General features: G+C 40.2%; 1 protein-coding gene across 1 annotated transcript in view; it reads left to right on the top strand.

Moving 5' to 3' along the window:
• The first annotated feature begins 10,225 nt into the window (after positions 1–10,225).
• PRKCD (protein kinase C delta) overlaps positions 10,226–27,188 on the top strand; it is a 129,621-nt gene continuing 112,658 nt past the window's right edge. Inside the window, exon 1 of the mRNA XM_089523886.1 lies at positions 10,226–10,280. The gene's annotated coding sequence lies outside the window, so the exon portion shown is untranslated. The remainder of the gene's footprint in view (positions 10,281–27,188) is intronic.

The following is a 27,188-nucleotide window of genomic DNA, read 5'->3' as shown; positions in this document are numbered from 1 at the left end:
TGAATGGAGGATACAAAACAGCATGCTTAAAGCAGTCTGGAAAACTATCCCTTTAAAAAAAAACAACCCAATTCAAGTGGGTTATATAAGACAGAAGCAGAGGCAAGAGGACTAGATAAAGAAAGGAAGTGAAGAGGTCAGTAGGACAGTAAGTGGAGGAAGAAGACAAACACGTCTGATCCATAACTGACTCTGTAACAGGACAAAAATGAAACTCTGCCCATGACAGTAAAGGCATGGCCTGGGCCAATGATTGTGGCATGTCAACTGATATTAGTGAAGGTGAAGATCCTTCCACCAAAAATGAATTAATCATTGGGATCACTTTCTGATCAAAGAAGGATGCCAAGTCACTTCCTGAAATAAAGGAACCTCAGTGATAGAAAGAATGACCCCATAAGTTATCTTACTTAAAGTTAGGCACATATTAAGAAATACAAGAGAACTTCCTTTTGCAAGAAAAAGCACTTTCAGTGACACCTATGGTGATGCATTTAATTTTAAGTGTGCTGGGAAACAGATATAAGAATTACGATCTCTTGGAATACTAGGTGGTCATCACCTCCTTTTAAATCCTGATCTACATTAGCTACAGGAAATGTCATTAAAATAATCCAAAAATGGTCCCTTACCTCCCTTAGATTGACAAGGATAGGAAGCAATACATCTTTACAATGTTGGGGAGAGTATGGGACTATGGAAACATTCACCCATATATGGTTAGATTGCCCTGTAGTAAACTCATTTTGGCTTAATGTTATAAAACAAATTACAGTAATTACTAGACAAGATATTAAATATTGTCCTGAACTTTTACCATTATCTATTTATTTTAAATAAAACAGAAATTTGAAACTAAAAAAAATAATCATTGCTTCCTCATTACAGCAACACAAATGGAAACCACTAGTTCTTGGGAAATGAAACACTTCCACAGTTGCCTGGTGTATGCAATGGTTTTTAGAGAATGTCAGATAGTATGGAAGTAAATAAGTAAATAAATCATGACACTTTTGTTGAAATATGGCTTCCATTGATTGAATTTGTGAATACATCATGAACTGTGAGGCCATCTAAGTCCCATCTTAGAGTCTGGTCAGATATTATGATAACAAACTCTTGTGATAAGGAATGTAAATCTTCCAGAAATGGCCCAGATCCCTAAGATGAAAGTTCTTATGATATTGGCTATATCTGCATTGCAGAAATAATCCAGTTTGATGCCTGCCATGATTCAGTGCTATGGAATTCTAGGAATTGTGAGACATTTAGCCTTCTCTGTCAGCAAGCTCTGGTGCCACAACAAACTACAATTTCCAGAATTCCATAGCACTGAGCCATGGCTGTTAAACTGGTGTCAAAGTCACGTTGGAACTGAGGAAACCAAAGAACAGAACAACTACCCACCTTTTTTGACCTATCACTATCAGAGAACATGCTCTATAGGCTTACATATAAGCAAAATTATATTCCATTAGCAAAATCTTTTGACTACAGTTCATCACAAAAACAACCCAAAAAACCACAAAGCAGAAGAAAGTAAATGTTCAGCAACACAACATTTCACTGTATAAACATACAGATATATATACTGGCTATTATTTTTAGTATTTTCCATATATACACTACTGCATTTTCTTGCAGATTATATCTTAAATGAATTTACTCTTGTCTGGGAAACAGGATCCTCTAAGGATGAGAAACTGCAGCTAAGTGGCAAGTTTCCAAAAGGAGGATGTGGAGAGAAATAATTGGCAGTTCACAAATCATGTATATTTTCAACATTTTTCAGCTCTTGTTCATAATTGATAAAACTGTGAAATTCATATCTAGTATTCAGAAGAAAAACAACACTAGCCTTACAAATATGCACTGAGTAAATTTTACATGCATTCATCTGTAGAAAATCCTGAGGGAGAGATACACACACACACACACACACACAGAGGGTACAAATAATAGGCTGCAGACCATTTAATGTGAACTGCTCCAACATCTGGTTATTTCCTCAGCATGAATCTGTGATTCACTTGGTATAAGAGCAAGCTATTTCAAATCTCTTCAAATGCCATATTTGAGTTGCACCCAGACACATCACTGTTTTCAGCCTTAGACCATTTTAGAGAGAAGAATGAACAAAATAATGACAGTCAACTTGAGCCATTTAAATTCAAAGTAGCCAAAATAGCATTCTTCTCATTTAGACAACACTTGAGAAGGTGTCTTATTCTGGTGGAGTTCCAGGCCTCTTCAAGGCTTACTTTGGTGCCAGACACTGACACACAATACTGCTATAGCATAAATTTTGTTGAGGATAAATGATGCAACCCTTTCACTGAAAGTATCCAGCATCCCGTCACAGCCAACAGTAGAATTGGGCCCCCAAACAAATTCTACCCAGATAATCCATTGGCTAGTGATCAAATTCCTAATTGCTGGAATATATGAAGAACCTTGAGCTGGGGTGCATCCTCACAAGACAAGGCCATGGCAAATGGACCCACAATGGCCCTATAGAGCAATAGCAGACAGTGTGCAGTCATGATCCATCTTCCCCCATTTGCTATGAGAACTGTGTAAACTGGTTAGCAACTGAGAAAAATTTTCTCCACTCCCAGACTTCCCATCTTTTCCCAGTCTCAAACTGCAAACTTAATGGGGAAAGTATCCAACATAGTCAATAATACAAGTTAACTTTTCCATGCCACTGGTCAGCTCTTAACATTTGGCTATCATGGAAACAAGAACTCCAAAACTCATCTGCTTGGTGGCATAGACAGAAAAGCTTCTAGGATTGCAAAAATTAGGTATGGGTCCCACTTGCGACCCATGGAATGCCCTTTCTCCAACCCTGTTTTAGACCATAGGAGCTTTCCCCATAATGAACACATTCATCAAGGATCTGTTGCTGTTATTTTCCTTGCAACAAACTAACGTGAAGTCTGCCTTTTTAGTCTCATGAAGAGATCAATCTGAAGGTTTCTATTGTTTCAGGCAGTGATTCTTTTTTCTTTCTTTCTTTCTTTCTTTCTTTCTTTCTTTCTTTTTTCTTTTTTTTTTTTTTTTGGTATGATTGTTAGCCTAGCACAGATTGTTTATGTGATGGTAAGGAAAACAAAATGACTTGCTGTGACCACAGGGTTCTTCCGGCTGATGCTCCAAAGCTTGTCTTTTAGAATCACAGAATCTTGGGCGGGTTACAGACCGCCATTAGGGACGTCCTGAGGACGTCCCAGTTTGGAAAAGGGGCATCTCTTCCAGACGCCCCTAACCCTATCATGGACAGAGTCCGTGACAAATGGCGGCGGCCGTTCCACACGACCGCCGCCATATTGATGTTGCGGACGCTGTGCGTCCGCACACTGTGCCCTGGAAGTGACGCCACGAGTGCACAACTAGCACTTCACGGCGTCTCTTCCAGGGCCCAGGAAGGAGCGCGATTTCCGCGCTCCTTCCTCGGAGTGTCCAGGAACCACGCGGTTTGGCCGCTGCGGCTCCCGGACGCTGCAAGCGGAGGCGGAGCCAGACCGCCGCAATGCCGTGGTCTGTAATGCGCCATAGAGTTGGAAGAGACTGCTAGGGCCATCCAGTCCAACCCCCTGCCATGCAGGAACATCCCTTGACCCCTTGGTCCTGACACTTGCCCCAGTTCCTCCCTTAATAAACTTTTCTATTAAATGGATTAGGGATGGGTTCCCAGTGTCCTCTCTCACAAGTGTTTTATTATTTTGGTAGCATGCTTATGAGATTTCTATTATACATTCACTCAAGTCACTCTCTGCTTGAACAAAATAAGCAATAACTTTATTTACAAGCAAGATTATATCATTTCAAAACTGTTTCAGATCACATGCTTACATAGTACAGTCCTTCAGTGGTTACAAGCTGTTTCTTATTCAGTTTTCTTATTGAACTCTCAGGAAAAACAAATTGTTTCTTATTTCCCTTAAAATTTCTCTTCTTACTCTTTTAATCTACCTCCCTTTAATGAAAGTATGAATTCTGTTAAGTTCTCTTGTCTGACTCCTACCTAACTATTCTCTGAACTGCGATTAAAACGGACACTATCATCCTCAATTCTCTCTGCTCCACCCCTTTTATAGTCACCCCTCCAGCAGCCCCCACTTTTGCAACTAGCCTGAACCTGGCTGGCGGTTGGAAAAATCCACCCTCCCTACTGAGTCACCACACTTGCTTATTTCAGACTCACATTTAAAAGACTGCAAGGTGGGAGTGTGTGACATCAGTACTATACCTGTGCCTTTATTTGCATGGGCTCTCTGTAGGTATACAGTTGCTGTTGTCTTCAGCTTGGCCAGAAAAACACATAAAAATGCAGATACACATCTGATTTGGCTGCCAACACAACCAAATATGTAATAATAATTTATTTGTGTACAATTTACCATGAGGCCTGTTGTTTGTGATTAGCTTATTCAGGCATGATTTTGAATCAATGTATAAATAAAAAATGAGGAGGAAATGGACTTCAGACAGGTGTTCCTAGTGGGAAAATGTGTCCTATGCCTATAGGCAGCAAGTGTTCAGACAGAGATCATTGTAGGTGTTAGAGCATATCAATTTATATTAAATTTTGGAGTGTGTGTGGAATTCACTTTGACTCCAAGCTGACTTCCTAGAGGCACCGCCATTTCTCCAAAGCAGAGATGTCAGGTAGGCAGCTTGCAAAGGAGGCGGTAGGAACCCTAGAGAACAGGACTGGAAATTCCCCACAGGAAGTTTGGGAGTTGCTAGGCAAGAAAAAAAGATCTCCAAAAACCAGTACAATACAGGATGTTTGTTTTCAGACTCACACCTGATGGCCCAGTGATTAAGTCAATGGCCACATATTCATCTGTTTGCTTTCCCCGACTGTGTTCAGATCCGAGTGCCTTGGTTAAGACTATTCTTCACCTTGGTTTAACAAAAGCCCAGGTCTTTATACCCTTTGTCTTGGCTGCAGTTAAGCCAAGATCATAGCCAGGGGCTACAAATTGTCTATATAAGCCTCAATCTAAACACACACCAGTGTGCTACAGTCAGAATACAGCCTGGCTTCACGTCTGACCGAAATCTGATTTTAGCTCCCTCAGCCATTTCCCCCCACATTTCGGTGGCCATGTCATCTCATCATCTACATCCACATCTAGTTCCTGGAGAAGCCTTCAGAAGTAAGTATCTCCCGTAGATTTGCCTCTCTCAGCTCTCTCCCGATTTCCCTCCTTTACGTTCATTGAGAATTGTGTGTGTGTGAATGCATGTGCCCCTTTGCTGTGTTTTTGTTTTTCCCCTTTTTAATAAATTTTGGACTTAATTGGAGAAGTCTGTCTCAGCGTCGTCTCTCAAGGGATTCTTGTGGACCTCTCTTAGACATCTCGGGACCCAGTCTCGCGAGGGTGTTGTAAGGGCAGAGGGGACTATTCAGTGTCTTTCATGTCCTACTAAGAAGGGAGCTCATCAGCTGCTTTCACCACAAGCTTCTCAGATTCAGGAAGGGAGCTGTCACCTGGAGCCAGTGAGGCTGTTGCAATAACAGAGTTGTATATAGGATATATTCAGAAACTGCCTTCTGTTGTGTAAAATCAGTACTGGCAATGGGATTTCAGACAGGAGTTTTTTCCCTCCCTACTAGCTGGGGGACCTAAAGATAGTAGTACATGCACCGGTAATCTCAAGGCTAGACCTTTGCATTGTGCTGTACATTGGGCTACCTCTGTACCAAATTCAGAAACTTCAGTGAGTTCAGAACTTGGCAGCCACAGTGATTACTGGGACTGTCAGAGAGCTCTGGTGCAAGAATAAACTACTTCCCAGGATTCCATTGCCTTGACCCATGGCTTTTAAAGCAGTCTCAAACCGGATTATTTCTCCAGTGTGGGTGCAGCCTATGTTAGACATTCATAGCTTCTATGAATTTCTTTGTCCATCAGGGTGATTGCAAAAAAAGGATGGTCTCTTCCTTAGTACACACCTAGTGTATGCCATCATTCCAGAAGCAGTAAGATGGGACAGCAAAGCCAACAAACATGCCATAAAAGAACTACAGCCTTAGGAGAGTGCAGAGGGAATGTTTGAGCATTATTTACTCAAAGTGGAGGCTACATGTTAAGCATCAGATAATTTATTTATTTTGTTTATATTCTGCTTTTCTCCCAACATGGGATCCAAAGCAGCATACAACATTTTAAAAGCACAATTTTAAAAAAGTCTTAATACAAAGGTATAAACACAATTAAACTAATTTTTAATTCAAAATTACAGATTTAAAACAGCATTAAAAACAAGTTAAAACAGTATTAACATAAAAACATAATAAAAATAAAAACACTACACACACACTTTAAAAGTTTTATCTATTACAACACATTAATAACTAAAAGCTTACTTAAATAAAAAGATCTTTACCTGACGGCAAAAAGACAGCAAAGAGGGGGCCAAATGGACCTCCTGTGGATGCTCAGTGGAGAAGTCACTGAGGTCATAGAATCATGGAGTTGGAAGAGACCACAAGGGCCACCCAATCCAACCTCCTGTCATGCAAGAACTCACAATCAAAGCATCCCTGACAGTTGGCCATCCAGCCTCTGTCTAAAGACCTCCAAGGAAGGAGAATCTACTACACTCCGAGGGAGTTTGTTCCGCTGTTGAACAGCCCTTACTGTCAGGAAGTTCCTGTGTTTCTCTCTCGTGTCCTCCTCAGATGGGTCTGAAAAACCTCCCCTGCAGATCTTAAAGAATGGTCAGGCTTATATAGGGAAATACTTTTTTTCAAATACAGTGGGCCCTTAGTATCCACTGGGTTTTGGTTTCAGGACCCCAGAGGATAGCAAAATCTGTGGATGCTCAAGTCCCATTATATACAGTATAGGGTGTCCCTTATGTAAAATGGCAAAATCAAGGTTTGCTCTTTTTGGATTTGTTGTTGCTGTTGTTGAATATCTTCAAGCCATGGGTGGTTGAATAAGTGGATAGAGAATCCATGGATACAGAGGGCTTACTGTATTCTTGAGAAGATTCTTGTCTTATCACATGAATCTCTTGCACATGGATGCCACATTTAAACATTACTATGTAGACTTTTAAAAAGCATTGCTCCTAAAGAACCCCAGTCTAAACATTTATAGAGAAAAGTCATGCAGCTTATTTTGAATCAAGCTCAAAATGACCCAACTAAAAATTAAAACCAGCTGCTGCCTGGAATTAATCCAGACACACAAGAAATGGCTTGACTGTTGGCCACTACAAATAAATGTGTTAGCTGTTTGTTAAATTATATAATTCTAAAACAATATTGTTAAAGCTTTTTTTTAAGGTTTCATGAAAACAAATGGATAAGAATGCATTTTAAAAGAAAAGAAAAGTAACATTTGTTCTTCAATTTGGAAGAAGCAGAATGGGAAATTCAGATATGAAGAGGCCAAAAATATATGGAATGAATGAATGCTAGCATTGCTTTTTAAAAAAAGCATCTGTTTCCATTCAGGTACAGGAATTAACAGCAGATTAAGATAATGCCAATAATGCCAGTAGTAAATAAGTCAGTAGAGAGCAAGCATAGTGTAATAGTTTGAGTGTTGCCTAGGACTACATGAGACCAGGGTTCAAATTTCTGTTTGGCCATGGAAACTCACTGGGCAAGTCACACTGTCACCTTCAGAAGAAGGTGGTGGCAAACTCCCTCTGAAGAGCAAATCCTTTCTCCTTGCCAAGAAAAACTTGAAGATTCACAACAGCAAAATAAGACTTGCAGGATTTATATGTTGTCTTCTTACACACTCTTTGAAAATAATTGAAACAGGAATGTGGGGTTAAGAGCTTGCGGAGCTCTGAGTTGAGCATCCTCAGCCAGCTCCTCTTTAACTTGAAAAAGATGAACTAAGAATTCTCATGATTCAAGTTGGGTTAGTATTAGTAAGGTTAATATATACCCCCTGCACAAAGTCTATCATTATTTGTATTCTAAAATAAACTCCTAGCCAATAAAGTGAGCCAAGATTATCTGTGTTGAAAAATAAAGGTTAGTTTAAGCTCCCAACCCACCAGTATTGTTTCCATGGGGTTATCACATTTATTAAATGCTGTCTCTTGCTATTCCTAATACTGCTTCATCATGCTCTCTTGTGGGCATCAAGGTGACAAGGAGGAAAGGATCACACTTTGTAGCATGTAGATTCTATTAAAGTAACTTAAAAGTAACAGAATTCAAAGACACTACTGTGTTCGTTTGGAAAATCAGTGTGCAAAGGGATCTTGTAACATTTTTGAGAGTCAAAGAAAGGATCTGATTGAGAGCCAGTGTGGCATAGTTGTTTTGGGTATTGGACTAAGACTCTGGACACCAGGGTTTGGTTCCCCACTTGGCCATGAAACCCACTGGGTGAACCTGGGCAAGTCACATGCTCTCAGCCTCAGGGGAAGGCAATGGCAAACCTTCTCTGAACAAATCTTGCCAAGAAAACCCCTTCATAGGGTCACCATATGTTGGAAACAATTTGAAGGCAGACAACAACAAAGCAGGAGCTTTTGTAGGCTTGACCCTACTTCCTCAGATCCATGGTGTGGATGGTCCAGGGAAAGACCTATATAAACAGGCTGTGTGGAGAATAACAATAGAAATGCAAAAGTTGAGGGTATCGAGAAGAGATACAGGTTCATTTTAACAATAGTCAAAGGCAGGATGTTGGGGGAAGCTCATGCTACCAGATTCTATCTTTCAGTTAGTCTCAAAAATGCTATAGGCTCCCTTTGCATACTAAAAAGTAACAATTTTAGTTACTTTTCAGAAATGTGAAAGTAAGGCACTAAAATTGTAACTGTAAGAATTACAAAATAAGCAGAATTACAGCTGTGACTAACTACCCTTTAAAATGAACTGCTACAGCACACCCTGAACTCACAAGGTTCCTCTCCCTCCCTTTCCTTATCTGGTGGAGCCCCAAGGTGGCTTCCTTTTATACCGCTTATCAGTGAACTCAGCACTCTCTAAGCAGTTTACAATCTCTAAGCCAATTGCCCCCAAGAAGCTGGGGAAACATTTTACCGACCTACAAAAGATGGAAGATTGCATAGACCTTGGAGCCCCTGGGATAGAACTCACAACCTTCTTGATGCAATACCAGTATTTAGCCACTATGTCACCAAGGCTCTCACTAGTAGAGTTGTGCTGTATCAAGCCTTATGCCAGTAGATGTGCTAAGCAGTTAAGAAGGAGGCTTTACAACTGGCTGTGCAGCTGTACATAGGGTTTCCCCAGATCTCATGGCTTGATCAATCTTTCCTAGTACTCAGTATGAGGGAGAAAAATCTTAGGGCAAGAGTGCTGCCTTGAAGTGTGTGTTTGGTCTTTTTTATATTAATGGTATCCAATTGTGGATAATGCTTAATGTGGCATGGGGCGGGGAGCTTCCCATTGTAACAACATGAGGACCCACCCCCTGGGACATTCCTAAGGGCCATATTTTGACCATGAAATCTCATTGCCTGGGCTAGTCCTGGGCTGGCAACCTTAACTGTGTAAGAGATTGAGCATCTGGTTGCACAACAGCACAACTTCTTGCACATACTACTATACAACCATTTGCACAAGAAAAACTGTATTGGGAGCCAGCCCTGTGTTCACTGAAGATGTGCAATTACTACCACAATGGACCTTGTGTAACTGGGCACTGTCCTGGATCTTAAGTATAGTTTGTTGAAACAAGCAGTTTCTTAAATGATGGTTAGAAGTTGCTTTGTCTCAACAAAACACTTAATATCAACTACAGTTTGTAAAACAGAAGCAAAACATGTCTTCAGAACGTGTCTTCAGAACCACCTCAGAGGAGGAAGGGAGAGTGTGTGAGCAAAAGGCTGGCCTCGTGCTTGTAATGCTAAATTATAGCATGTCCAAAACAGTTATCTTTACATAGGCATACCTATTCACTTGCAAAATAAATTTGTAAATTTGTAAACATCTTTTGATGTTCCCAGAATAAGAAAACACTTCTCAAACTGTCATCTCTGAAAGGTCTGGTACAGAATGAGCATCTGTTTTGTTTGTGCACTTCCACCTACACTTAAAATTCCATTTTGCTCCTTGCAGTAAAGACAGTAGTATCAAACCGATGGGAGGCTGCCCACAGAACAGCATACTGAGATGATATTTATTACCTGCAATAGTTGGATTAGTACTAACTGCACTTAATGAAAAAAAGTGTTATTCTTAAGGAATCAAGGCAGACAAACTCTGCCTCATCTGTCTCATTTACACTGCCCAAACTCCAGCTGGAAAGTACAGAAAGGTAAGAGCAAAACTTCAGTCATGCTTTATTAAGAACAGCTTCTTTCTCCCTTCTCTCTAATACTTGTGTCTTACTATTCCCTTGAAATTGGATTTGTCTGCAAAATTCAGAAATTCTCCTAATCCTATAAATTCTTCTGGTGGTAATTTTGTATCACTGTAGCTTAACTGTTATAGGTTGGGGTATTTTGTTGTGCTTTATTTTAAAAATCAGCATGGGGTCATTTTTTGTTTAAAATATCCAATTTTTGTAAAAAAAAATTGTGGGAGTGTGAGGGCCTTGGTGGACCAAAAAAATACACTTATGGTCCACAGGTGCACTTTACAAACTCATGGCTGAACACATAGGCCTGTTACAGACTGCCAAAATAAAGCTGCTTCAGGTCTCTTTGGAGGTATGCTGTTTAAATGATGCATGCACCCTAAGAATCCAGAAGCTGCAGCAAAGCTGCACTCCAGTGCTTAGGAATGGAGTGTGGCTTTGGCGCGACTTCCGGACTCTTAGGACCCATGCATCATTTAAATAGCATACCTCCAGAGAGACCCAAAGCAGCTTTATTTTGGCAGTCTGTAACAGGCCATAGAGAACAGCCACCCAAGTAAAATGCAAGAAAAGATATTTTATACTGCCTCTTAAGAGGTCCAATTATTTCTTATGAATATAGTTTTGTACATCACCTCCCCCTTCCTTAATGAAATACTGACTTGCTCCTAAGTTATGTATTATGAAGTCATAGAGGTTGCCTGAATTGCCTGCTCTATGGTTACTTCTATTCAAGGAAGTTATAGTTATGAACAAATTTTCTGGATTAATTTTAGCAGAAAAAGACCAATAAGAGGAAATACCACCTGACACAAGACTGATTGTTTTATTCATATACTGATACCAAAATGAGAATATATGCAGATTTATGGTGAATTATGTCTCAGTGTTGCCACTAGGACAGATATAAGCCCTACTTTACATAGAGCGGACAGTCCTGTATTGAGTATTGTGTCTAGTTCTGGGCACCACAGAAGCCAATCTACAAGCTAGAATTTGTTCAGGGGAGGACAACCAAGATGTTTCCAATTTATGCTGATCCTAAGATAAGATCCTAAAATGAACCTATCATAGGGTTTTCCTGGCACATTTCTTCAGAAGGGGTTTGCCATTGCCATCCTGAGGCTGAGAGAGTGTGACTTGCCCAAGGTCACCCAGTGGCTGAATAGGGATTCAAACCCTGGTCTCCAGAGTCACAGTGCAACTTTCATACTACTTTACCAATATATATATATATATATATATGGATGGAGCATATCTTGATTTCAGTAAGGCTTTTGACAAGATCCCCTTTGATATTCTGGCAAACAAGTTAGTAAAATGTGGGCTTGTAAAATGCAATTGTTGGGTGAATTTGTGGTTGACCAACTGAAGCCAAAGAGTGCTCAGCAATGGCTCCTCTGCATCCTGGGGAGAAGTGACTAGTGAGGTGCCACAGGGTTCTGTCCTGGACCCAGTGCTATTTAACATCTTTATCAATTACTTGGATGAAGATGAGAGCATGTTTACCCACCAAATTAAGGGGAGTAGCTAATACACCAGAAGACAGGGTCAAAATTCAAAATGATCTTAATAGATTAGAAAGCTGGGCCAAAACTAACAAAATGAATGTCAAAGGGGAGAAATGTAAGGTACTACACTTAGGGAGAAAAAATGAAATGTATAGATATAGAATGGGAAACACCTGGTTTGATTACAGTACATGAGAAAGGGATCTAGGAGTCCTAGTAGACCATAAGTCAATAGTGTGATGCAGCAGCTAAAAGAACCAATGAAGTTCTAGGCTGCATCAATAGATATAGTGTCTAGATCAAAGAAAGTAAAAGTACCACTCTATTCTGCTTTGGTCAGGCCTCACCTGGAATACTGTGTCCGGTTCTGGGCTCCACAATTAAAAAAGGATGTTGAGATGCTGAAGCATGTACAGAGGAGTGTGACCAAAATGGTGAAGGTTCTGGAAACCATGACCTCTGAGGAGAGACTTAGGGAGTGGGGCATGTTTAGCCTGGAGAAGAGAAGGTTAAGAAGCGATATGATGGCCCTATTATGTATTTGAAGGGATGTCACATTGAGGATGGAGGAAGCTTGTTTTCTGCTGCTTCAGAGAATAGGACCCAGTGCAATGGAAGCAAACTACAGGAAAAGAGTTCCACCTCAACATTAGGAGAAACTTCCTGACAATAAGAGCCGTTGGACAGTGGAACACACTCCTTCGGAGAGTGCTGGAGTCTCTTTCTTTGGAGACTTTAAAACAGAGTCAACTCTATGATTCTGTGATTCTGCCATGCTGGCTATCTATCAGTACTTCCAGATGTTACTATATTTGGGAATGAGGAAGGAGGAATTTTATGAGAGTCTATCAACATTCCAAAAAGCACCAATAGCCTACATTTTCTAAGCAGTTTTCCCCTTATTTTCTGTTCAGTGCATTTTGTTTACATGTTGAATTTATGCTTTTGTGGTTCAATATTCAGTAAAATCCATATTTAAAAGCAGCAACAAAGCCTCATGTGCAGATTTACTTCAGAAGTTCTAGTGATATACAAAAAATATGAGTTTGTTGCCCTAGTGTGATTAAGCCAATGTCCAGACAGAGGGATGTCCACACCGCCAATCAGCTAAGTGCACTAAGTCTGGTGTCACTAGTGATGTTAAACTGATAATGCGAAATTTAAATTATGGAATGTAATCATGGAAAATTATAAAGATGAAGAAAAAACTATCGAATAGACTAATTTTAAAAGCAGATGAACCTTGCCATTGACAAAGCATGAAAAAAAAGTTTAAGTATGTGGGGTATGGTACTATTTTTTAAAAATTAGCCAAGTTGTTGAAGATGCAGTAAATCTTGTATCTAATTAGTTCATTTTGCTTTTGAATAGATCAAAAGAAAACTGTACTCTGTCAGTAAATGATAAAAGGGAGATATTAGCAATACAAAGGAGCAATGTAAACTAAACAAAATCCAAAGTAATAAGACTTTTATTCAAAATACATTGTGTAAATTTCAACACACATAACTTAAGCAAAATTTGCATATCCGGGGAAATACTTACACCTACAACAAATAACATGTTTATATAGCTACTGACTTAGCTATAACCCCACACTGACAAATAAATATAAAAGTGCATGCACAGGTGCATATTTGTTTGCATATTGACTACAGTGTAGGCCATATTGTTTCGTATTTCTCGATATGGATATGAAAGCTGGACAGTAAAGAAAGTTGTCAGAAAGAAAATCGTGTCATTGGACACATAGCACTAGATAGCACATTGTGTCATTTGACACATGACACTAGATCTACAGATACCATGGAGTGCTAAAAAGACAAATGAATGAGTCTTGGAGAAGCAAATATCATTAACATGAGACTGTTATACTTTGGACATATCGTGAGAAGACATAACTTACTGGAAAAGATTATGATGCTTGATAAAATGGAAGGTAGAAGGCAAAGAGGGAGACTGCATTACCAGTGAATAAACTCAATCAAGGAAGCCACAGTCCTGAGTTTGTAAGACCTTAGCAGGGCAGCTGGTGACTGGGGATCTTGGAGATCTCTCATTCATAGGGTTGATTTGATGACAAATAAGAATGATAAAACTTAAATGATTAACTTAATTTTCAGGCTCTAATTCTATACAAAATGATGTGGGAGTAAGAGCCAGTCTACACAATGAAATTTATCCTGGTAGAATGCGAGTAGAATATGGTCCAGCCATACATGATTTGAATGTACTTCTCCCCTTTGAGGTGGAGTGGAAAAGTACTCAAACTCCAAAGAAAAAGATATTGCACATTTTACCATATTTTGAGATATTGTCTTCAAGGATGTGCATTATCAGTTGTATGAACATCCTCTTCTCCTCTTTGAATGCCTTTGCTAGCAGGGGGTGGGTAGACGGGCAGGCACATGGATGTTACTGATAACAGATTTCTTTGGTTTTAGTACATATAGAGTTTGCCTAATCTCCTTGGCATTTTTCAGCATTTTTAATTATTTTTTTCAATCTGGAACTGGCTGTTTGAAACTGGGATTCAGTATTCACCTTCACCCAAAGATGGTGGTGATTTAAAGGTTCCTTGGAGGAAAAATACAAATAGCCCTTCCATCTGAGTATCTCCCTTCCCCATGATTAACTCTCACCTACTGAGATAAGGAAGAGCTAATTGTATTAAAAGCCTGATCAGATAAATGAATTAAGCTCCTGTTTTCAGAACTGTGCAGCATACAATAGCCAAAGGGATCCAAACAGTAGGTGACTGGAGAAAAGCACAATGCTAACCTGTAAGGAGAGAGAGGGTTACATGACAAGGGAAGCAAAGGTGTGTTTGTCAGCATCCTTTGACAGCCAAAAAAATGCAGCATGTGGCAGACAGAAATAGCATACATGCAACTTGGCAGGAATAAGCTCAGAAAGGTTTAGACAGTAGGAGTTGGTTCGAAGCTGTGAAAATCCACAACAATTTGCATAAAGTACACATGTAGACTGGCCCCTAGTTCCATTACACTTGATGGATCTGAATGGACATTGCATAAATTATGGAGTAAAACTATGAAAAATACCTTCCCAAAAATACAAATGCTATTTAAATTATTGAATAAAAATCAATATTCTGACCTGGATCCTGTTGATTAACCAAAGAAGACCTCTTGAATCAATCGTTCAATGGTTCAAAGACTAACAGTAGGATTCAGGTCTATATTCATTAGCACAGTTTCTCATAAGGTATGCAAAAAATGTTAACACTCCTTAAAATGTTCTGCTGCCGCTACTACCACTACAGCTTCCTATTTCTTCAGTAGTTTTCGCATTTGTGACCTGTGGCAAGGAAAGGGATAGATCCATTTCCATTTAGCACCTCTAGCTCTGAGAGGAGCTTGAATACTACAAAAGAGACTCAACAGAAATTTCTTCATGGTGTGGAATTAATCCAATACTTACGTTGTTTATTAATTTTCTGCACAGGTTCCAGACAGTGATGACTGGTGACTATTGGTGTTTTGATCAGTGTGGGTGTTAGAACTAACTGTCACAAGTAAATACCAAGATTTATTCATCTCCTGTTTGTCTTTTTCTAAGGGAAGAGGAGTGTTATTCTTTTAAGGAGCAGTACAGTTCATTTGGAGAAGGTGGAGTAATGAATTGATTAAGTGACATGAGAAAAACATCATCTTAAATAAGTGAAAATTAGTGAACTTTCTTTATCAATCTGGAAAAAAATGGCTTGATTGAAAAAAGATTCTTAATAATAGGATCTCTCCTGAGCTGACGTGCTATCACTTTTGGCACTTATCCTAATAATGGACTGTAACCTGAAGTGGCTTGGTTCAAGTGGATGACACTGCAGAAATAACCCAATTTGACACCACTTTAATCACTATGGCTCAATGTTATGGTATTCTGGGAATTGTAGTTCATTATGGCACCAGAGCTTTCTGACAGAGAAGGATAAATGTCTCACAAAAAACTACAATTCCCAGAATGCCATAGCATTGAGCCATGGAAGTTAAAGTGGTGTCAAACTGGATTATTGCAGCAGTGCCAATGCAGCCTTATTTTTTGCACCTAATTTCTGGACTTCCTGTAGATGACCTTGTTGGGTATATAAATGATATTTCTGAGAATCAAATAAAAAATTTAAGGAAGAAAGTATTAGAATGGGGTGGAAAATTAGAAAAATAACAAAATTACTGCAGAAAGGAAGAGAGGTCAGGGAAAAATATTATTACCTTGTTTTGCTCCTTAATTTGCCAGATTATAGCCACATTCAAGGGTGAAAACAGGGATGCTACAAACTTTTAAAATATCAGAGGAGTGGTACATACATGTTTTTGCAGCTGCCTGGTCCCCTGCAGGCTCACAGACAGCCATTCGAGTCTGGAATGCTCAATAGTTGAGATAAGGAATGCTCAATAGTTGAGATAAGTACTGTACTATGATTGGGTCCATCAAGTCAGCTTGGTTGAATCAGTGGCATTCCAAACCTTCATTTTGTATACTGTTTATATAAATCATTCTGCAGGGCCAGCCATGCTTCATAGCAGGAAGATGAAAGTTACTCCATTTAGCATGTTGTGAGGGCAGAGGCATGGGTAGTTAAAAGCCGTTGAAGTCTCAGTGATCCAGCAAAACTTTGTTGGTCCATGCAAAGCATCCACCCTTGCAAGGGTACACATGTGCCATCCAGCACCAGCCTAAGATGAGTTTCTTTCTAAAGCAAACAGAACTCCCAAGAAACATGTCCAGAAGCTAGCCAATCTGATAGATCTGGCAATGAGTTAGTGTCTTCCAGGGTTCCTAAGAGATGAAAGCCAGCTTATGGGGCACAGCACCTACAGTTCTGTTCTCCAGCCCCTTTTTACTGCTCCACAACCTTCATCACCTAACATCTATGACTGTTCCCTCACTCAGCCTCAGAACTGGGGAACAAGCATCAACAAGCCCATCCAAACTTTGCAATTATAGGGTTATGTTTCCATTTTAACTTCCACGGCAGCATACTATGGAATCCTAGGATCTGCGGTTTAGGGAAGAGGATATAAAATTCTCACCCAGAAAGCTCTTCTTGTGCATCCCCAAATTCCAAATCAGAGGATGCAGCCATGACAGTTAGCATGGTATCAGTGCACTATAATTGTGTATAGTGTGAAAGGGCACTTGTTGAAGCCATCTGTATCTGAGCAGTAGTAGGATGATGCTCTTGCTCCCACATTATCATTTCTTACTTATGTAAGGCTTCAATTATTATTACTATTATTATTATTATTATTAAACTTTATTTCTAAAGCGCTGTAATTATACACAGCGCTGTACAAAGTCGGTAAACTTAAAGAGTATATAAAAGCCTGCCCAAGGCGTACACTCTAAGACAGTAACAATTAAAAAGAGGAATAGAAAAAATTACCATATAGAAAAGAAAAAACAAATTAAAAACATCAAATATAAAAACAAATCACATCACATCAAATAGAGCATTATATGCATTCTCCTTAAAAACAGCATTCCAACCTCTTTCCCCCTTGCTGTTTGGTTGCTAGGCTTCTCAATCGATATATTCCAGCTAGAGACACAAGAAAAATAAAATAGTAAAGTGACACAGAGAATAACTGAAGAACTACAAACAAGTGAAAATGTTGTGGCACTGAAACAAACAGGATATTAAAAAAATCCAGATGAGTGCAGGAATAAGAAGACTGGGCAAGAATGCATATAATGCTCTGCTGAAGCCTTCTAGATTACCAGAAGAAAGCAAAAAAGCAGGTGGGCTGCACCTGCCAGTAGCCACCATGGAGCTTAGCCCATTAACAAATATGCCTTCTTACCTCTTCCATCTTGAATTCGGGATCAGGGATGCCCCCGGATGTTATCATACCTAAATTGCCACCTATCTAGCCAAGATGCTACTGCCCAGATGCATCCCAGGTCGAAGCCTCGTTCAGCCAGCCAATTTTTTAAGTTGGAAGCTCGCCAACTTCAAAAAAGAGCTGGCTGAGCAAGGCTACAACACAGGATGCATCCAGGCAGCAGCCTCCCAGCTAGATAGATGGCGAATTAGGTATGTTAACATCCGGGGGCATCCCAGATCCTGAATTCAAGCCAGAAAAGGTAAGCCATCTTATTTATTAATGGGATAAGCTGCATGTTAGTCTCTTGCAGCATAAAAAGGAGGAAGGAAGGGGGAGAGAGAAAAAAGAAACGTGGCAGCATCTTTAAGACTAACTGGCTTTTATTTTAGCATGAACTTTCATGGATATAAACCCACTTCTTTGGATGGGTTACTGATTGATAGTAAGGCGTCAGGTACAATGCTCATTTATACATGGGTTTACTTCCATGAAAGTTCATGCAAAAATAAAAACCAGTGAGTCTTAAAGGTGCTGCTGTGTTTCCTTTTTTTTCTCCCCTTCCCTTCCCCCTTGTTATACCAGTGGTCTTTGGTGGCTGGAGTGAAAGGAGAGCAAAGGAAGAAGGCAGCTTAGTTGAAAGAGCCATCAAAACATTCTTTTTGGAGCAGATAAAGAGATGAAAGAGATTTGCAGAAGTGGGAGGGAAAATAAGCTCTTAAAATTGATCTGAACAAAGCTTTTTGTACAATGTGAAAATCAAATTCTAAAGCAAGCAGCACAGCCTGATTTATACCTTGCATTAATCCAGTTATGTATATTTACCACATTGATGAAAATGAGGCAGAAGCAATCAGGAACATAAAAGAAGATTACACAGAAATGTACTACAGATTCGTCCAATGTCTTTTCTCTGATGTTTGCAAAATTTCCAGGCATACTTGGACAATGTCCCCTTTTCTAATGACCTACTTTCTGCACCAACCATACAGCAGAGAAGAGAGAGCATGTGATTTGGGCATGCAATGGCAGCCAACAAAGTGAGATTTTCTGTGCCTTAAAACTGCAGAAGAATAAAGTCATATTCTTAAGTTTCGGTAACAGACCGAGACACTGGAAGCCAGACTACAAAGCCCACACAACAGATCTAGTCAAAGCTTTGTGCAAGACTAAAATAAGATCTTCCCTCTGCAAAGACCTCTGCTGTGGTGGCAATTCTGAATCTTACATAAAAATCACTGAATGCTCAAATGATGCCTATGTGAGAAAGAGTTTTTTGTAATTACCACGAAAAATCAACAACAGACACATTTGGGCTGATGCACACAGTTATTTAAATGCAAATCAGAGAATTTAATCCCCATTTGAAGACCTTGTGCCATGTAGAGCTTTGTAACTTCATTCAACAGAAGATAAGATAGGGATAGGAATTGATAGCAGTTGCCTAAACAGAATGCACTGTTAAGCATACTTGACTTTTATGGGCTTAAGAATTCCTAACTCTCCATTGGATTTAAGCCATGAATTTGCATACTCTGTTATTTGGTAAATTCTTACAATACTGATAAGCCATAGACAAAAATACAACACAGAGACTCTTTTGTCTGTTCCACCACCCTCACATGTTCATCTAGTGAGAACACAGAAGAGGATATTTTTGGTGGCTACTGGAACTCCCTCCCTTAAGAGCATAGACTGGTGCCTCCTTGCTATCCTTCTATTGGGCAGCAAGCCTTTGAAAGGTAATTGCTCAAGGAGAAAAGGGCCTTTTATAATACTGTATGTGGGGTGGGGTTTTTTAAATGGTCATGCTTCTTGACATTTCAGTTATATTGTAAACTTTTCTATAATGCTCACAGAGAGAATCATGGACTCCTACAACAGGTTAAGTATGACATGATGCCACGTTCTGTGGTGTCTAAGCTCTAAGGCCTAAGCTCACTCAACTGTATGCTCAGGCCATTAGGTTCAAAAGTTAGAGTTTGTGGTATGGAGTCACTACATGTTATGCTTTCCATATGACAGACTAACCAATAGAGAAGATGAACACAACCCAGAGAACATTAGCAGCCTGGCACTAATGAGGGCCCCAAGAGGAATGAGCACTTGTCTTTAAGTGCTCCTTAAAATCCCATTGATTTCCATATGATTTAGGGAAGAGCTTTATAAAAGAGAAGAAAAAGTGAACAACACATGGAATGAAGAAGCATACAAAGATGAACGCCAAATCCTAGAGTGTGAGGTGGAAGCTGCTATAAGAGGTATTGGGAAGAACAGGTCACCAGGAACATAGATGATATTCTAATAGAATTGCTACAGTCAACACAGACAGAATCAACTCCAGTGATTACTAAAATATGCCAACAAATATGGAAAACAAAAATGTGGCTAACAGACTTGAAAAGATCAATATACAGTTGATCCTTGTCATTCATGGGGGTTAGGGACACAAGACCCCCACAAAAGTAAAAAATCATGAATAAAGGGGGGTGAGAGCAGTGCACACATGTGTGCCCCCATCTCCCTTCCAAAGCCTCAAACAGCACTAGCAAGCTAGGAGAGGCTCTGGAAGAGCAGGAGAGCATACATTCACAGCTCATTCCTTCCCTTCCAAGGTTTCAGGGAGCTCTCTGAAGCCTTGGAATGGCAGGTAGGAGGGCGTGTTCACTTTCCCCAAACCCCTTCCCAAGGCAGAGAGCTGCTTGGGGAAAGAGGCAGCTCTCCATCCTGGAAAGGGGTGGGATTGGCAAGCACACCCTTCCTGGCTTTTCCCTCCTGGGCTTTTTCCCTCCCCAGGGAAATAATCGAAACCACGTGTCAAAGCCACAAATCTTGAGGGACAACTGTACATCTCAATCCACAAAGAAGACACAAAAGACTGCAGCAATTATAGGACCATAGCATTAATATTCCACGCAAGCAAAATTTTGCTCAAAATTCTGCAGTATAAACTCCAATCATATATGGAGAGAGAAATCCCAGAGGCCCAAGTGGGGTACAGAAAAGGAAGAGGCACTCAGTATGACATTGCAAATGTAGGATGGTTAATGGAGCGAACCAAGGAATTCCAAAAGAAAATCATATGCTTTATAGACTCTAGCAAAGCCTTTCTTCATAGATAATGAAAAGCTATGGAACACTCTTAAAGACATGGGAGTGCCACTATATTTGATAGTCCTGATAAGAAATATGTACTTAGGATAAGAGGCCACTATTAGAATAGAATATGGAAAAACAGAATGGTTCCTAATTGGCAAGTGAGCCAGGCAAGGATGGAAGGATGCCTGTTCAAACTGTGTGCAGAAAATATCATATGAAGAGCAGGCTTGCACTCAGATAAAGGAGTAGTGGAGACAGGCGGAAGGAACATCAACAATCTAAGGTATGCAGATGACATCATACTACTAGCAGGAAGCATCATAGACTTCGAACAATTACTAAGAAAGGTCAAGGAAGAAAATGCAAAAGCAGGCTTACTGCTGAACATAAAGAAAACAAAAATAATGACCACAGAGGATCTACATAAATTCAGCCTCGATAATGAGGAAATCAAAAGTTAAAGACTTGCCATACCTAGGATCAAACATTGATCAGAATTTAGACTGCAGTTAAGAAATAAGAAGAAAACTAGGAATGGGAAGGGCACTATGAAGGAACTAGACAAAATTCTAAAGTGAAAAGATATACAACGGAGCACTAAAATAAGAATTATCCAAGCCATTGTATTCCCCATCACCATATACTGATGTGAGAAATGGACAGTGAAGAAAGCTGACAGAAAGAAAATAAACTTATTTGAGATGTGGTGTTGGAGAAGAATTCTACAGATATCGTGGATGGCCAAAAAGATAAACAAATAGGTCCTAGAACAGATCAAGCATGAACTCTCTCTGGAAGCCAAGATGATCACATTGAGGCTGTCATACTTTGGTCACATCATGAGAAGGCCCAACTCATTAGAAAAGACTATAATGCTAGGCAAGTTACAGGGAAGCAGAAAGAGAGGAAACCACGTGCCAGATGGGTAGACTCAATTGGGGAGGCCAGAGGCATGACCTAAGAAGAGCAGCTGAGGATAGGAGAGATGAACAAGTCTCATTCACATGAGTCGAGGCCAACTCAAGTGCAATTAACAACAATAACAAAGTTTCCCGTGGGTTTTTCAGGCTGTGTGTCAGCATTCTGGAAGATTTTATTCCTGACGTTTTGCCTGCAACTATTGGCTGGCATCTTCCTCTGAGTTCGCCAGAATGCGGCTACACAGCCCAAAATACCCTCAGAAAACTCTAGATGCTGACCGTGAAAGACTTCACAACACCAAACTTTCCTCCTAGAGTTTGCCAATTTTCTTTGGTATATGGTTGTTGTTTTTTTTGGGGGGGGGGGGGGGAGCATTAATCATAAATCTGTAAGAACTTGACAAAGACAAGCCGTTTTCAAATGAGCAACTATAAAAGCAACAGAATTGTATTAGCCTGACTAGTTGTTTCTTGATAACATTGCCATCTGCATTCAGTAACTGCTTTTGTTTCTCTGAACTCTGGAGAAAAATTTAAAAATTAAAGTGAAAAGAGTATTCTTTTTTTTTTTGGGGGGGGGGGGGGATTGGGAATCTATTGAAATGTTCCCAGGCTTATCAAAACATGGTTTCAAACAACTCCTCCCAGTGTGTATTTATTTGGGAGCTTTCCTATGCAAAGCAGATTGGGAGAGGAAAAGACTTTCCACAGGTTGATGTCACTTAGGAAAACTTTAGGCTTGTTCATGCAATTTATTTTTTGTCCTTTTTTGATTATGCTTTCTCTCTCTCTCTCAGTCTCTGGGAAGGGATACTGTACATAACTGGCCACTCTATAACAGTAGGAGGCTACAGACTACACACTATGCACATTGATTTGAATGCCTGAATAGAAGTATCTTCAGGTACAGTTCTGTGCCTAAAATCTCAGTCAAGACAGGTGAATGAATATGAATGTGGTAGCAGGGAATCTATAGCCTTCCATTCTCTTATGTACACCCTTTATAGGTATCTATACCATATGAAAAGGGTTAAAAGATACGAACAAGTAGAAGATATATTGAAAATGCACAGTGGGGTTTAGAATCATGTAACTACATGTGGCCTTAGGCTATGAGTGTATACTAAGAAGTTCTGTTGGTAGGCTGTGTGAATACTGTCAAAACTCTCACCAGAGGCTGCTAGTCCACCCCCCCCCCAAAAAAATACTCTTATTGGGAGTTACCCCACCGCAAATGCTTCAGTACTTCCTGTTGTGGCTTTTGACCAAATTGGCAAGAGAATAAGAGGTTGTTGTACTTCAGCTCTGGGATCTTCTAGAGAAAAAGACCTAAGAAATGTTGTAACGGGAACAAGACTTAAAGGTGAGTATGCACTACTAGTGGGGTGTAGTGGTTGGACAATGACTCTGGAGATCAGGGTACAATTCACTGCTTGAGCATAAAAGCCCAGCGAGTGACCCTGGGCAAGTCACTCTGTCAGCCTCAAAGAATAGCAGTGGCAAACCTCCTCTGAAGAAACCTGCCAAGAAAACCTTATGATAGGATCACCTTAGGGCAGTGGTCCCCAAACTGTGCCCTTTAAGAGATTTTAAACTTCAGCTCCCAGAAGCCTCAGCCATGTTAACCAATAGCCTGGGATTCTGAAGTCCAAAATCCCTTAAAGAGCACAGTTTGGGGACCCACTACCTTAGGGTCACCATAAGTAAAAATGACTTGGAGGTACACAACAACAACAAAACAAACGCTCTTCAATGCAGGATCTTTTCATTGCTAGACTGGGGGAAAGGGAGTGAAGTGGAACCAAGCCTGGAGCAGAGGGTATATGCAGGCAAAGTTGACAAAGTCAAGGATAGAAGGCATAGCTAACTTGGCCAGTGCTGAAGCCAGTGTCATGCCTAATGTTGCTGACCTCTATTCCTGTAGTTGAAGATTACTTTGAAATAAGACAGACCATTCTTGTGCAGCTAACAAATGCCCCTTCCGCACAGTGCTATTTGGGTGCTGCACCTGGCATGTGTCATCATGGTGCACACCGTGTGGATGAGCGCACACCATAATGTCGTCCAGGCAGCATAGTAAGGCCTTTGAGGGTGTGGACGCTCAGCCCTCACCATACGTACAAGCCAGCACAAAGTTCTGGTCTGTACAGCCCCAAAGATGGCTTTCAGCTTTAGGTCATGAGATACCATCCCACTTCAAGCCCTGGCATATACGGTACCTTGACAGTGCTGTCCCTACTGTTACACAAAGTGAAGTGGCTGCCTCAGGTAGGACATTCTGGGTGTAATGAAAGGGTAGCAAATTTAATTAAAATGGGCCCCTGTTATCTACTGGGGTTTGGTTCCAGGACCTTCATGGATACCAAAATCCGTGGATGATCAAGTCCCATTAAATACAGTGGGATAGTAAATGCTGTCCCTTAAATAAAATGGCAAAACCAAGGCTTGCTATTTGGAATTTATACTTTTTAAAAAATATTTTCAGTCCATGGACGCTTGAATCCATGGATAAATAATTGTGGTTACGGAGGACCAACAATATTCTAACTCTTTTTTTCCTTTCTTTTCCTTTTTTCTTTTTACTGTTGGATTTAAATGAGTTTGTGAGATTCTCTGCCCCAATTTGTCTTGCTTTAGTTAATCTGCTCAGGGAGTTAATCTGCTCCCTGATTGGAATAAGAGACAGGGAGTCATTTGCTGCTCTGTCTCATGTAGCAATACCTTTACAAGTAACTGTCTCAGGCGTGCTACCTCATGGAGTAACTATTGAGATCTGCTGCATACTGTTGTACTGATCAACATTTGACACCAGGTCAAAGATATACTTTGGGCAAGGATATGCTTCCTAACTTACTAGCCTTTAGTAACATGCCACACTATAGTAAGTACTCTTTGCTTCATGGAACAGACAGACTGTACAGCTATTAATTCTTGGTAAGTTTTTGATAATGATATTCAGTGAGTGGTTATCATCATACAACTGTCAGTCATCCTTCTCTACAGACACACAGAGACTTTGTGGCCACATCTAAATTTAAACTGAGAATTACCCCAGACTTTTGGACAGAGCTAAACAAGAGTCATACACAAGACACAAAGGGTGCCAAGATATCCACACACATGTGATGTGGGTTGCTAATACAGACAGAAATGAAAGAAAGTGTTAAGTAAGTCATGCAACACGTGTAAATTCTTGCTCTTCATACCAATTCTTTGTTTCTTCAGCAGCTGTTTATCTAATTAAACAGCATATTTTTGTAGTAGTTGTGTGCCAAAAGTCATTTCCAACTTATGACAACTCTAAGGCAAACCTATCATGAGATTTTCTTGGCAAGATTGGTTCAGAGGGGGTTTGCCTTTCCCTTTCTCTGAGGCTGAGAGAGAGAGAATGGCTCACCCAAGGTCACCCAGAGGGTTTCCATAGCTGAGCACAGATTCAAACTTTGGCCTCCAGCATCATAGTCCAATATTCAAACCACTATACCACACTGACTCTCAAAAAGCACATATGAGTACACAGAGGAAATATAAAGTATTGGGAAAATTCCAACACACTGTGTCAAGTGTCCAGGTGGTAAATCTCAGGGGAAAACTGAACAGGTTGTTTGTTTAATAAAGCAACATACAGAGGTTGTAGAAACAGTAAAGTGTACTTCTCCATTGAGCAAGGGGAAACTGATCTCTGACTAAAGGAAGCTGTACTGCTTGATTGGTTTAGAAATTATTTCTGGCTAGCATTTATCTTAAATACAGGGGGGGAAACAACCTAGAATATTGGTTTCTTTTGAAGTTAAGCACAACATGCTTCAGAAATGTATAAATCTGATCCTTTTCTTTCTCATGTATCTAGCTGTAGAAATTCTCCATTTAACCTTCTTTCTTTGACTCTTTCCCTCTCTCCACAGGTACAAATGTTGGTACTGAAATAGAGCCTTCTGTATTTATAGCTCCACTGAAAGTTTCCTAAACTTTACTCATTGTTGCGTGATTGTGGACACACCCCTCCTCCTAAAGCTAAAAATAACACCCTGTAAAGTTTGTTGAATCCAGATTTGCTGGATGACGTAGAGCAACTAATACTGTTGAGTAAAACAAAAGTCATTCTATCTGAGTTTCTTCTGCTGTTGTTTATTTAACCATTAGCCACTGTCTCAATATTTCTTTGGTTGGTTACTTGTTCGTAGTTTTTGCTTAACTTGTTGATTTGCAATTAATAGACTTTGATTAACCTGTCACTTCTGAATTTGCACAAGAGTACATAAGAACTGTTGTCAGATTGTTCTAATGCTTGTAACAGTCAGTCGCTGGTGGAGAAGAAGGATGGGTCTATTAATTATTGGATCTTGTAAAAATGAGCTCTTCATCTAGCCATTTAATCTTTCTGTTTTCCATATCGCTAATCATCTCTCTAGCAGAGGTTTTCCAAATTTAGTTTCTCACATATCTGATTTATGCTCTGCTCATAATACTTTCTTTTGGATATGCCATTGAGGTTTTCCCTGTGTCTTAATAAAACCAGTCTTTAGCTGAGTAACAGGATGTTTCTATGTGAGGCTTTCATCAAAAAGTTGCCCTGCCTCATCCATGAAATTCCAGATGTTGTGGAATGTGTCTGTGCTACCACTTTAACACATATAGCTTCCTCCTTTTGTTGCCTCTTGGGGTTTGGAGTCTGGTGAGATATTTAGGGCTTTATCACACCAGCCCCTTTTGTGCTGTAGCTCTTCAACCTAAAAATAAATGGAAAAATACTGGTATAGGGAAGGGATGCGGTAGCTAAGACACAGACTCTGTTGACTGCAAGATTAGTAGGATGGCAGTTCGAGGCCCAGGTGCCACATGATGGAGTGAGCTCCCATTACTAGTCCCAGCTTCTGCCAACCTAGCAGTTTGAAATCATGAAAATACAAGTAGATTAATAGGACCACTCCGGTGCAAAGGTAAACAGCATTCTGTGCTGGCCACATGATCACAGAGTAGTCTCTGAGAATGCTGGCTCTTCAACTAAGTAATGATGAGCACCGTCCTGTATGGTCAGACACGACTTGATGACCTTGTCAGCGGGGAATACCTTTACCTTTACTTATACAGGAGCAGACACTACCACACGTCTTCCTTTGGCACAGCTGGGGGGCTGACAAATCATGCTTTGTTCTTGTTCTCTCCCTTAATCCCTCCCTCCCTCTCTTATGCCTTGCCTGGCATGCCTTTCATTTTTTTAAAAAAATCTTCCTCTTTTCATGCTATTTCAGAGCTCTGCAGCCCCAATCCACTCAATTTTTGAAACTTCGGGGCTCAGGAGCTCTGAAATAGTGTAAAAAAAGTTGGGGGTGATCAAAGAGGGAGGGGGAGGAGGAAAAGAGAAGAAGGGACAGTGAGACCACAGGACTGTCAATCATGCTACTGCTATAGTAATGGCTTTCTGGGCCTGCATGATTGGCATTTCATTCATAGGGTTCTGTGAATGAAAAGACACAGATCAGGGACTGGCCA

This window comes from Sceloporus occidentalis, unplaced genomic scaffold (assembly GCF_023333645.1).
Source record: "Sceloporus occidentalis isolate IW3139 unplaced genomic scaffold, rSceOcc1.0.p SCAF_1, whole genome shotgun sequence".
Classification (NCBI taxonomy): domain Eukaryota; kingdom Metazoa; phylum Chordata; class Lepidosauria; order Squamata; family Phrynosomatidae; genus Sceloporus; species Sceloporus occidentalis.
This window is presented reverse-complemented; position numbering and strand designations above follow the sequence as displayed.